The 7,913-nt window shown below is 41.7% G+C and overlaps 1 long non-coding RNA gene across 1 annotated transcript in view; it reads left to right on the top strand.

The window, feature by feature from the left end:
- The first annotated feature begins 2,784 nt into the window (after window positions 1–2,784).
- The window catches only part of LOC106733547 (uncharacterized), a 9,419-nt gene continuing 4,290 nt past the window's right edge, over window positions 2,785–7,913 (top strand). Inside the window, exons 1-2 of the long non-coding RNA XR_001369572.1 lie at window positions 2,785–2,852; window positions 3,957–4,068. This is a non-coding gene — a long non-coding RNA (uncharacterized LOC106733547). The remainder of the gene's footprint in view (window positions 2,853–3,956; window positions 4,069–7,913) is intronic.

The raw sequence follows: 7,913 nt of genomic DNA, 5'->3' as shown, positions 1-7,913 counted from the left end.
CGAGGGGATGACAACACCACAATCCCTTTTCTTCCTCTCGGGATTTTGAGCATGCACGTACATGTACCCAGTGTGTTTCAAACTGCCAGGTCTAGGACTCGAACTGTGGTTGACCATGTGGGAGTCCAGCGATATAACCTTTACACCAACTGCTGGACCCCTGTTTTAGTTTTAATGCTAGATTTTTAGGACAAAGAAGTAGTGGTTGGAAACATTAGCATATGTAATCCTCAACTTGGCACTCAGGAACACAGATTGGAGAAATCAGAACACAGAGTTTAAGAGTTTATTCATGGCCTGCTTTAATTGATAAATTCATTAGGTTTTAATAATATAGCAATCATTTATTTTTTTATTTTTAAAAATTTTTTGAAGAGGTTTTTGCTATAGGGCGTGTGCGCTTGCCAGAAAGATGGAGAGAGACAGAGAGACAGAAAGCGAGAAATTACCCCCCAGAGGGGATGGCCATGCTGCAATCCCTTCTTCTCCATTCTCCTCTTGGGATCTTGGGCACGCATGCGCACGCACCTGGCGTGAGTTTAAGCCATTGGGTCCAGGACTTGAACCGTGGTCAACTACATGGGAGTCCAGAGACATAGTCATTATACTAACTGCTGGTCCCTATAGCAATCATTTATGAACCAACACCTGGCAATATAATTATCACCTGTTAATTTAACATGTAAATTGTTCCAGTTGTCATAAGAGGAAAAAGAGGAGGAAATAATATTACAGTTATACTTCGTATTAATCTCCACGCTGTTTACTGTATCTGCATTATTTAATCCTCACAATAGCTCTGAGAAAGCAGTATTATTATTATCCCCATATTCCAGATGAAAAAAAGAAACATTGACTCAGAAAGATCATTTGTCCAAGTTCTTTTTTATTTCTCCAGAGAAATTTTTGCTATAGGGCACGTACTCTGGCAGGAGAGACAGAGAGACAGAAAGTGAGAATTAACCCCCAAGGGGGATGGCCATGCCGCAATCTCTTCTCCTCCATTCTCCTCTTGAGATCTTGGGCACGCATGCACACGCGCCTTGCGTGAGTTTAAGCCATTGGGTCCAGGACTTGAACCGTGGTCAACTACATGGGAGTCCAGCAATGCAGCCATTATGCCATCTGCTGGTTCCGATGTTGGGAGCTTTTTGCTTTAATATGTTATAAGAGTGATTTGAAGAATTCATCAGTTGTTTTGCATTATTCAAAATCATTTGGGGATATATTAAAATAAAAAAGAGTCATACAAACATATTTTTAGTTCCATAAAACCCAATATTACATGTTGCATATCTATTTTTTTATACCAAAAATCTAAATTTGCAAGACACACTCACTTCATTTAATATAACGTCTGCTAAAAAAGTTAGGTGCAGTTAGAAAACAAGATAAAAAAAATTACTACATTTGGCATCTTTACTTACGGAAGAATCTTCACTGATCTATAAACTCCAGGGTTACTTATCATAGCATCTAAAAAAGTGATGCCCAAGAAGGTGATGGGATGGTTCTTTGAAAAGTTTCCCTAGTGTCTCCACTCACGTAAATCTTTTCTTTCCATTCCCCTGCTTGGCCAATATATTGGAAAACCACTTGTTCAATAGCCCATGATATTTGTTTCATGAAATTTCATAGTTTTTTTGTTTTGTTTTGTTTTGTTTTGTTTTTTGAGAGATTTTTACTGTAGGGCGCGTGCGCTCGCCAGACAGACAGAGAGAGACATAGAGACAGAAAGCGAGAAATCACCCCCCAGGGGGGATGGTCACGCCGCAATCCCTTCTCCTCCATTCTCCTCTCGGGATCTTGGGCACGCACGCAAACGCGCCCGGCATGAGTTTTAAGCCACCGGGTCCGGGACACGAACTGCGGTCGACTACGTGGGAGTCAAGCGACATAGCCATTACGCTAACTGCTGGTTCCATGAAATTTCATAGTTTTGAAATTGCCTATGACAAAGGTGACTTGTTCTGCCCTGTTGAATCCGCTCCCCTCCGTAGGAATCCCGTGGACTGGGTCACTGTGACATCATCATGACTGCGTGACAGGCAAGTCCGGTGTCTCTGACTTTGTTTTCCCGTCTATAAAGTGTAGTGACGATATCTATTACATTTTGCACTTAGTTGTCATGAATCTGTTCCTTTGGTCTTTGTCTTTCATGGTACTTTCGAAGAGTACAGACCAGATATCTGGCCGAGTGTTTCCTAATTGGATTCTCCTGATGTTTCTTCACGCACATTCGGGTTGCTCGGGTGGGCGGGAAATACCCCACAAATGATGTGTCCTTCTCAGCGTGTCTCCTCCAGAGGCCTATTATATTCCTCTGCCTTATCCCATGATTGGTAATGGTTTCTTTGACCTTTATTAAGATGGTGAGGCCAGAGTTTGCCACTGTTTTTAGTTAAATAGTAATTAATACTAAATAGTAAATTTAGGGGCCTACACGGGCATGGTGGTTAAGGTGTTGAACTCCCATGTGGCTGACTGTGGTTTGAGTCCTGGACCTGTGCCACGATGGCTGGGCCCCAAATCCAATTTTTTAAAAAATTTTATCTTATTTTTTTTCTTGAGAGAGAGAGACAGACAGACAGACAGAGAAAGGCAGCTCCATTGGAGTCCTCGTGCAGCGACCCAACCCAGCTTTAGCCAGGATCAAGGGCACATACACAGGGAGACCTCAGAATGTGAGCCTGGCGCCTTCCCATCTAGTTTTACTGCAGAGCACTGTATTAGAGCTGCACCACTGGCTGCCCCCTAACCCGATTTCTTTTTTTCTTTCTTTTTAGCTATAGAGTGAGTGTCTCGTCAGATAGAGATGGAGTGGGGCCGGGGAGTGAGGTGGGGGCTGGAAGGTAAGAAATCACCTCTCTTCCCAAGAGGGGATGGCCACACTGCAATCCCTTCTCTTCCGTTCTCCTCTTGGGATTTTGGGAGTGCACACACACTTGTGTTTTTCAAGTATCAGTTCTGGGACTTGAACTACATAGTCAGCCATGTGGGATCCTGCACCTTAACCAATATGCCATTTGCTGGCCCCAGAGAAACCCAATTTTTAAATGGCAAAGTTCATCAATTATTTGCACTCTTCCTGAATTCCTCCGGGTGTGTCTACCTCTGCCAGCCTTTCGGACAGCTTGGCAGTTTGGGTGAGAGCTTACTTCTGAGCCCACCTCTTTCTAAATGCAACTAGGAAGCATCTCCTCACTCAGTATCTCAGTTTCTTTGATATCATTGTCATGATTTGGAGGTGGGAAGGCTTGGGGTTGAACAGGAGCAACCAAATGAAAGGAAGTATCAAACCTAATTTAGAGGATCCAAGTTTCATTCTTTCTGTAGTTGAATATTAAACACAGTCAGAGAATGAACTCCTTACAAAGAATAAACTTAGAGTTAAATAGTTTATCAAAGGGATAGTACTTAGGGTACAGAGTATCTCCCAAGCAAGTAATTAATTTTGTATTTATAATGCAAAGTCACTGATTTAATTTAATTAGTTAGTCATTAGGTAGATGCCATCATTACATTTAAAAAATGTTTTTATTTCTAATCCTGCCCTGTTCTTTTCCTCTATTTTACATAGAGACCATCACAAATATAATCTTAAAGAGTTACAAATAATACAATCTCAATTTTCTTGCACAAAAGTATTTTAGAAAAAACTGCAATTGTGCTTTGGATACATTTTCATTCATATTCCAGACATTTCTTGTCCACTAAACAAATACTATTTAAAAGGTCTGTACTGAGAAGTGGCTATTTAGTCTACCATTAAAATAGCCTTCTAAAGCCATTACTTAGCTGACCATGTAGTGAAGTCATTTGAATGATTAGTGTAAAACAGGATTTAAGAGGAAAATAAATGAAAGGGGAAAAGTAATTTGGGTCTCATTTCAAAGCTCTGCACACACAGGGCTAGGTGCCACAACATAATTATTCTCCCTTGCCTTTCGACACAGGAAGAGTGGATGGATTTCCTCTGAAAAAGGAGTTCCTTCTAAACAGTCGGTGGTCAGAGTAAACACTCCATTGAAGATTATGTTCAAGAAACTGCTCCCAACTAGTAAGAAGGTATTAATCAAACAAGGAATTCGGATGCAAATAGCATGGAGGACCTGCAAGGAGTGTGTTGACAATGTCCATGGTCGGCATCTAGATGGTTCTGCAGGGATGTCCCACCTTTTCTGTTCTGTGGTTCTGAGAAATCATCATTAGGAACAACCCCCATTGAATAACTGAAATAATGTAATCAGCAACTAGCTTACAAACACACACAAAACGATTCTGTTTGTTGGGAGAAACGCAACCCCCTCCTGCTACATTATTCCATTGATGGGAAAACATTTACATCTCCTTTGTTAGCTAGTTTTCTGTAGAAATTTTATAATCACTGGGCACCTCTATTACACTGCCCTCTGAGAAGGACTCTGAGTGGCTAGACCCATGTTTTTATTCCACAGCCAAAAAGGGAAAAAAAAATCTTTTGACTTTTTTTTTTTTGAAACTTTAGTCTATCATAATCAAACCTGTCAAGCTTTTTCATTAAAGTTCATGGTTTTTAAGTTCATTGTAAATAACTCAAATTGATTTTACAAAAGAGGGGAAAAACGTCTTGCCCCGATGGTGGGCATTACAAACTGTAATAATATCCCTTGTCAAATGGGATTTCTCAAGTGGCTTTCTAAAGAGGGGGGAAAAAGGGATTTAGCTAAATAAAAATATTTGGAGATTAAAACCAATGTTATGCTTTGATTGTGGGTTGACTTCTTTTATTGTCTTGTAAGTCTAGAATTTTTGCATGATATTTTTAAAAATCCAGTTTATCAAGAAGTGCATGTTGGATTTTACAGTCTGAAGTCCTTAAGAGTTACTTGGTTGGAGATGATGGTACATGGTTTTTATTTTCATCTCAGCAGTAAGATCCATATGCAGAGTTCAAAAAATTTATGAACAAGCTATGTGCGGATTTCAAACATTTTTGCACCAAGATAAACTTGTACTTTGATTTTGTTTCTCCATGAACTTTTTGAGGTTCCCTTGTGTATTTGCAGATAGGTCTGTAAATATTTTTAATGTATGTGATTTCTTGGATTTTCCTTTTCCAAAGTAATGAAAATGCATTTTCCTCTTCCTTTTAACCAGACAAGGTCATTGCAGCAGGTTGCATTGCGTAAGTTAGGATTTAACCAGGAGAGTATGACTACAATGACTGATAACAGATTTTTGTGGGGCTTAGAACTTTCATGTGGTAGAGATTTTTGTGGGGATTAGAACTTACACAGTGGTGGGAGCTGATGACTTTCTAGGGGCTGGGCATGAAGTAGTTATAGGTCATCTAGGATGGGAGCCAGGAAAAAACCTGGATGTGAAACAGGGTAAGCAAGACAAACCTGCCAGGACAAACTGGTACCTGTGTCTGTCTCTCACCACCTTTAACTTGATGGCATGCGTGAGTTGCAGAAGCTGGCATTCTCCTTACTGAACTGCTCCTGTGCTGGGCTCACAACTCAGAGGAGGTGAAGGAAGAGATCAGGCAGGAGCTGGAGGAGTCCTAGCTACTGCTTTGCGCCGATGACCATGAGTATGAGCTGCAGTGATTGGGATGCACCAACGACCATGAGCATGAGCTGTAGTGATTGGGCCACACTGATGACCATGAGCGTGAGCTGCAGTGATTGGGCTGCACTGATGACCATGCACATGAGCTGCAGTGATTGGCCTACACCGATGACCATGAGCATGAGCTGTAGTGATTGGGCCACACTGATGACCATGAGCATGAGCTGCAGTGATTGGGCTGCACCGATGACCATGAACATGAGCTGCAGTGGTTGGGTCACACAGATGACCATGAGCATGAGCTGCAGTGGTTGGACCTCTGCCATACACAAATCTTCAGCTCTTAGTAGATGCTACTTCACATTTGCCTTTCAAGTCATGCCCAGATTTTCCCTGTGGCCACCTACAGGTAGGGAATTCAGAGAAGCACAGTTTGGGCTTAGGTATGGTTTAAGTGTTACATTTCCTCTGACACTTCTGTTGTAACTTGCTACTTGATTCCAGTGTTGGGAGGTGGAGTCTAGTGGGAAGAGTCTGGGACAGAGGAAGGGTCCTTCATGAATAGATTAAGGCTTCCCAGGAGGAAATGAGTGCTCCCTTATTAGTTCTCTATAAAGTGGATTGTTATAAAAAGCGATCTACCCAGAGTGCTCTCTGTCTCTCACTCTCTCTCCTTCTCTCTCTCTCTCTCTCTCCAAACTCCCACTTTCCTTTCTGATTCTCTTGGCATGTGGTAACAGCAATAGGGACTGACTAGATGCCTTCAGACTTTTTGGGCCCTAAACTGGTGAGTCAAATAAGCTTCTTTTCTTTCTAAATCACCCAGTCCCAGAATTTCTTTTCAGAAAGTTGCATAATATCCCATTGTATGTATATGCTACATTTTCTTTGTCCATTCAGCTGCCAAACAAGTTGCTAGTGCCTCTTGGCTATTGTGAATAATGCTGCCATAAACATGAGTGTTCAAATAGCATTTTGAGATTCAGCTTTGAATCCTTTTGGATACATATCCAGAAGTGGGATTGTTAGATGATACAGTAATTCTATAAAACCTTAGCAAGTTAAAAAAAAATAGAAATTGGCAAAGACTCTAAAAAAATTACATGGAAATGCAAAAGATGTCGAATAGCCAATATACCTTTTCAAATTATTTAAATTTTTGAGGCCAGCAAGAGGTATGGTGGTTGTGGGTGTTGGACTTCCACATGGCTGACCACGTGGTTTGAGTCTCAGACCTGGCAGCTTGCTTTCTCACTTTCTCTCTCTCTCTCTCGTGCTGTCCCTCTCTGGTCAAATTAAAATAAATAAGTTAAATAAACATAATTCTTAAAAAATTATTTATATTAAAAAAAATTGCTGTAGGGTGCAAGCACTTATTGGAGGGATGAGGACATGGAGAGTGAGAAAGCACTCTCCACTCCCATCTGCCCAGGGCGAATGATCACCCACAATCCTTTCTCTTCCGTTCTCCTCTGGGATCTTGGGCACACATTCACACATACTCAGTGTGTTTCTTAAGCCACGTAACCTGGGATTTAAACTGCATAGTCAGCCATGTGGGGTCCAGCTGCCTTAACCACTGCATTACCAGCTGGCCCCAATAATAGTCACCCCCCCCAGAGGTTTTTGCTATAGGGCATGTGCGCTTGCCAGACAGACAGAGACAGAGAGACAGAAAGCGAGAAATCACCCCCCAGGGGGGATGGCCACACCGCAATCCTTTCTCCTCCAGTCTCCTCTTGGGATCTGGGGCACGCACGCACGCACACGCGCCTGCCGTGAGTTTAGGGCACCGGGTCCAGGACGGGAACCGCGGTCGACTACGTGGGAGTCCAGCGACATAGCCATTACGCTAACTGCTGGTCCCCCAATACAAGTTTTAAAAGAGAGCTAACACTCTGATTTCAAGACTTATAAAGCAGGAATTAAGACAGTGGGGATATTGGTTTCAAGATAGACAAATAAATAAATGGGACAGAATAGAGAGAACAGAACTAGATCCACACATACAAGGTAAACTGATTTTCGACAGAGTTCCCAAGGGAATTCATTTGGAAACGGCTAAGTCTTTCAGTAAATGGTGCAATTGGAGAGTTAAATTTTAAACATACAAACACACACACACACACACACATCCCTGACCTTTCCTTCACACCTAAAATAAACATAAGCCTAAAAAGTGAAAACAAAAACGATAACACTTCTAGAACTAAATTTAGAACAAAGTGTTTGTTTGTTTGTTTGTTTGAGAGATTTTTGCTATCGGATGCATGCACTTACCAGAGAGAGAGACAGGAAGTGAGAAATCACCCCCCGGGGGGATGGCCCGCCTGATCTCAGACCAAAGTCTTAATAAC

Source organism: Tupaia chinensis, unplaced genomic scaffold, assembly GCF_000334495.1.
Source record: "Tupaia chinensis unplaced genomic scaffold, TupChi_1.0 Scaffold144045_1, whole genome shotgun sequence".
NCBI classification, from domain to species: Eukaryota; Metazoa; Chordata; class Mammalia; order Scandentia; family Tupaiidae; genus Tupaia; species Tupaia belangeri.
The sequence above is the reverse complement of the archived record's forward strand: the minus strand, read 5'-3'. Positions and strand labels throughout refer to the sequence as shown.